Genomic DNA, 6,090 nt, shown 5'->3' on the forward strand with positions numbered 1-6,090 from the left:
AACCACGTGTGGATCTTAGTCCAATATCTTTTAGCTTCTGAGTAAGTCCACCGCATATGGTAATATGAATTCCAAAAGTTTTGGAATGACATTTCCAAAACTTTTCTGATTTATTCTTGAACATTCTTGCTATTCTCATTGGGGGTAGATGCCACCTGTAAAACATCTTATACAAATTTTCTTTATAAGCTGTTGACATTGTCATTTTATAATTTCGGGACCACAATTTCTGCCACTTCTCTAATTCAATCCCATGCCCCAAATTTTTCCCCAGGCTATCATAGATCCTTTAACTGGTTCTTCTTCTAACTTAACCTCTAATAAATGTCCATAAAGATTTTAAATTACTTTTTCATCAGTACCCATCAAAGGTTTATCTAGCTGAGTCATTTTATCATAAAAACCTTCCTCTTTACTATCTTTCTCATATCTAGATTGTATTTGCACATAAGAAAATCAGTTCATCTTTATTCCTTCCTGTTCCAACTCTTGCATAGATTTACATTCACCCTCTGCATTCAATATTTCACTATATCTAACTTTGTTCCTTTTTGAATATTATTGAATATGAAAAAACTTCAATGGTTGATTTTTTAGATAGTATTGTATTTTAATCTTCTCCCAATTTAGTAGCAAAGCCTCCCGTAGGCAATGTCTTCTAAAATACCCCTGTGATTTAATTCCCTTGTACCATAAAAAGGCATGCCATCCCAGCAATACATCATGTTCTTCAACAGTCAATTATCTAGTGTTCCTTAATGTTATCCATTCTTTAATCCACATCAAACTTACTGCCTGGTAATATAATTCCCAGTTGGGAAGGCCCAGTCTGCCTCTTATTCTTGCATCTTGTAACAGTTTAAGTTTTATTCTTGCTTTTTTTCCCCTGCCATATGTACTTCAAATACTATTTTATCTAAGTCATCAGAGTATTCCTTCCCTAGTCCAATTGGAATTGTCTGGAACAGATATAAAATTCTAGGTAGAATGCTCATTTTAATTGTAGATATTCTCCCTTCATCGATAGTTGTAATTTTTCCCATTTCTTCAGATCCATCGCAATCTGTTGTTTAAGCTTGTAGTAATTGTTCTCTTTAAGAGCACTATATCTTGCTGTTAAGTATATCCCCAAGTATTTGACCTTATTTGTAACTAGCATCTCCAAAGTTCCCACCAGTTCTTCCTTTTGTCTTGTTGGTATATTCTTTGTCAAGCTCTTCATTTTATCTTTATTTATTTTCAGTCCTGCTACTTTTCCATATTCCTCTTATTTTTTTCTATCAGCTTAGGTGCTGTTTCTAATAGATCCTCTAGGATAAAAACCAAATCATCTGCGAATGCTTGTAGCTTATATTCTTCCTTTTTGATTCTCATTCCTTTAATTTATTTTTCTTCTCTGATGTTTCTATTTAAAACTTCTAATGTTAAGACAAAAAGTAAAGGTGATAGTGGGCAGCCTTGTCTCGTCCCTTTCTTTATTTCAATGGACTCTGTCAGGTCTCCATTAATCATTATCTTAGCTGTTTGTTTATGATATATAGTTTGTATGGCTTGAGTAAATTTCTCACCAAAGCCCATCTGTTCCAGTTGTGACAACATAAAACGCCAATTAACATTATCAAATGCTTTCTGTGCATCCAAGAACATCAAAGCCAATTGTTTTTCGGGATGCGCCTCATAATATTCCAAAGTATCTAAGATTATTCTTACATTATCTTTAATTTGTCTCTTTGGTAGAAACCCATTTTGATCAGAATGAATAAAATAGTTTAAGTATTTTTGAGTCGTTCTGCCAGTATTGACACAAACAACTTGTAGTCTGAGTTTAACAAGGAAATCGGTCTATAATTCTTAATTTGTAGTAAGTCAGCCTCCTCTTTTGATAAAAGTGTAATATATGCTTCTGACCATGATTTGGGTATTCTCTTCTATGACATCACCTCATTCATAACTTCTAACAGTGGAAGAGATAATGATTCCTGCAGGGTCTTATAAAATTCCACTGGTAGCCTATCTGGGCCTGGGGCCTTCCCAGTCTTTTGTTTTTTAAATGTTTCAGTTAGCTCCATCATAGTTATTTTGCCTTCTAGCATTGTTACAGTTTCTTTGGGTATCTGGGGTAGGTTGGCTTCCTGTAAAAATTGTTTCACTCCTGCCTCTTCTATATTCTCTTGATCATATAGTTTACCATAGTAATCTTGTGCAATCTTTTTCTTCTCTTCATTCCCATAACAGGTTTGCCCTTGGTCATCTGTTAACTGTTGATTCTCTCTCTTTTCTCTGTTTATATGCCAACCATCTACCTGGTTTATTTGCATTTTCAAAATAGTTCTGTTTAGCACCCCTACTTTTTGAGCTAATTCTTCCTTTTCCATTAGCTCCATTCTGTGTTTAATCATCTCCATTTTTACTTTAATATCCTTCTTTTGTGGGGATTTCTTTAATTCTTTTTCAGGACCCTTATAGTCATTGCCTAGCCCTTTAATTATTTGTCTTTTCTTTATGTTTCTCTTCCTTATGTAGTCAATTATCAAGCCTCTGGTATAGGCCTGCATTGTGTCCCAAAGGTTCTGCATTGATGTATCTTCTTTTCTATTTTCTTTGAAGAAGCAGCTCAATTCCTTTTCCAGATTTCTGTACAAAATCTTTCTCTTTTTAGTATAGAATTATTTAACAGATGGACACTTTAAATTTTGATGATGGAGATGCTGAGGAGAAAACAAAGTGACAAAAAAATCAAGGTCGACTATTTTTATCAGGAGCTTAAATGACATCTCCCTACCATTTCCTGATTCTGGCTCATGTGTGAGCCAGAATTACTCCACAGTACTGTACATCTGAATGGCCTAGGGTTGCTGCTAAACAAAGGGAAAAAAAGAAGATGATTGTGCTTTGTCAAAATCCACGATATAAAAGGACATGTGTGATTGATTGAACTTGTATATCTCATGTATAATTGGGCAAATTCTGGGAGGCAGTGGAAAATAGGGGAGCCTGGCGTACTATGGTCCTTTGAGTCACAAAGAGATGGACATGACTTACAGAAGGACACTACTTAATGACTACATAACCTCCAGTACACAGATAAAGATGTTGCACTAAAAGAATTATTGGAAGAAATTTCCCTGAGACAACTGTGGTATTATCTGCACTTTAACAGTGCAGTGTCTAACAAAGAGCTTAAGATGGAAAAATTATTAAGCCTCAAATTCTTCCTCCTGCCTCTTTCTACCCCTTGGCACACTCTTCCCCATATCCCACTGCTGCCTCTGATCCCTGCCTATTTGCACATGTGAATTGGACCAGCCCGAGACAACTAAACCCAAATATGGCCATCTTTCCTTTGCTGAGATAGTATCCCGTCACAAGAATAATGAAAAGCCCTCACTGTCACTGAAACTTCATCTAGGAAGCAAGAGGTGAGAAATGTACAGTACAGTAATGACATTTGAAGAGTGGTCTCCCTGTTGGAGAGAGATCCTAGCATCCGGTAATTGGATCTTTTATGACTGAATAGGACTGCCCTTTGCATGCCAAAATAAGGACTGAATTGCAGAGAACTATGAAAAGAGCATTCCTGAGTGTGGAGATGCGTGCAGATTTTTCTACCTCTGTCAAAGGCTTTATTTTGGAGATTGATGATGCATATCAAATGATTCAAGATTATACATTGTAGAAGGAGAGCCAAATTAGTGTATGGTGGCAAAAAAACGTTAGCATCTCTTCTGGTAGTACCTCTTATTAATAAATTTCATTAAGATTTAAATGGGGGGTGACGTAGGGATGAAGGAAAGTACTGGTAGTTCTCAACTTACGACCACAATTCAGCCCAAAATTACTATTGCTAAGTGAGCCATTTGTTAAATGAATTTTGCCCCATTTTACAACCTTTCTTGCCACAGTTGTTAAATGAATCACTGCAGTTAAATTAGTAACATGGTTGTTAAATGAACCTGGCTTCCCCACTGGCTTTGCTTGTCAGAAGGTTACAAAAGAGGATCACATGACCTCAAGAGACTACAACCGTTATAAATACAAATCAGTTGTGAAGCGTCCAAATTTCGATCACATGGCCATGGGAATGCTGCAGCGTGAAATGTGCAATGTGAAAACTGGTCATAACTTACTTTTTTTAGTGCTGTTGTACCTTTGATCACTAAATGAACTGTTGTAAGTCAAGGACCACCTGTACTTAGTTATACAGGCTGTATGTGAGACAGCTTTGCATCTTCTTTATTATTTAACAATTTTCCCCTCCAATTTAATCCTACATCAATCAAGCCACTTCATACATTTGATGTAATGAGCTGCAGCTTAAGACATATGCTTTTTAATTAAAAAAAAATAGTTGGAAATATTGCTATCAGATTCCTGATGTTTTTGTCAGGAAAAGATACAAACTGTATTACCATATTTCCTTCTTAGCAATTGTGTTGAAGAAGCCCCAAATACTGAAACTAAAAGCAAAGTAACAACATCACATCTGAAACATCTATCTAGTTCAACAAAAGTAGAGAACTGAAGGCCAGCAAGGCTTTTATTTACAGTAGCACAAAGTTGAAGTATTGCATTGTATTTACATCATATAACATTTTACACGTGTAATAATAGCGACTGTCAGCAGATGGAGTGCATTGTACAAATTTTGTTTAGGAAAGATCCGTGGAGGATGGGAGAAAAACAGGTAAAGAATGAATTTTGACTTTGCTTTGGCAATTATTAGATTGCACTAAAATTCACAGGGCCTGGTAATGTACAATTTGAAAACACATTTTTAACTAACGTAAGCATGCATTCACACGGTGATAATTAATTTGAAATGTTCATTCAGTCATTTTTCTTAATGACATAATCCAGTTTTGATTATATAAGTAGCATTTTTGGAATTACATTTTTTCTATTTTGACATCAGTCTATTACTTCTTTCAAATATCATTAATACTGTAATAAATTATGATGCAAACCAACCACCCCAAAGGTGATACTCTCCAACATGCTATTGGCTAGCTCATTTTGATGTTTGAACCTGGATAAAACTTAATGTAAATGTCAAACAATGAAGCAAGCGTCAGTTTTTCATTTCTAGATAATACCTTCCAATATGAATCCTAGCTGTTACAAAGCAGATGAAAGAAGATGGAGAAAGTGAATTGCAGAAAAAGCAGAACAAGTGGTATGAACCCTCCATATTATTTGCATAATAAAAGATATGAAATATTTGGGTCAGAATTCCCCAACCTGGAATGCTTGTGAATGGAGTACTTGCTCAATACCTTAGTGGAATATCATTTTGTAAAAATAAAATTAATTTAAAACCTGACAATTTTCAATAACAATTTAAAACCTGACAATTTTCACTGCCGAGGTCCAGCCCCAATTTGGTCTTGGGTGTATTGGGTGTATGGGTGATGTTTTAAATTGTTTTCCTTTGTTTTTTATTAATTACTTTTCTTTCGCTTTGTAAGCCGCCCGGAGTCCTCCGGGATTGGGCAGCCTATAAATCTACTAAATAAATAAATAATGCTATTGTGGCATTTAATGGGTTTTTGAAATAAAAGCCGAGGAATAAAAACTTTCCACTAATAGTTTCAGAACTACTCAGAAACTACCATCCCTATTGTCCTTATATTTTGCTAGTAAAGTAACATCTTCAGATGACACTTCAGAGAAGGACTGAACTGTTTTTATTGAAAATCTCCCAGATTAGAATGGAAGATCCATCCTATTATACTTAGCTCTCCACTTACTAGCAATTATGCAAATAGATTTGAAAGAAAATCTGATGGGCTTTCTATCTAGCTTTAAACTGCATGTTGGTGAGAGTTGGGAACTTTTTTTAATGACCTATGTATTGAAAGTGTGCTTTATCACACTAATAACTATAATTTTCTATCATTTGTTTTGTGTAACATTCAAAAGAAATATCAAATTGAAAACTCCTGTATTTTCAGTGGAAAAATAGAAGATATGCTGCTTTCAGCAAACTGAATCTTTCATTAAATTAAGAAAGCTTCAGGCCTATTTTGATTTTACATATTATTGAGAGAAGTGAAATAAGACACTGCATGGCAACAAGGAGATGCTTTTGTT

The sequence above is a fragment of the Thamnophis elegans genome, chromosome 5 (assembly GCF_009769535.1).
Source record: "Thamnophis elegans isolate rThaEle1 chromosome 5, rThaEle1.pri, whole genome shotgun sequence".
In the NCBI taxonomy this organism is placed as follows: domain Eukaryota; kingdom Metazoa; phylum Chordata; class Lepidosauria; order Squamata; family Colubridae; genus Thamnophis; species Thamnophis elegans.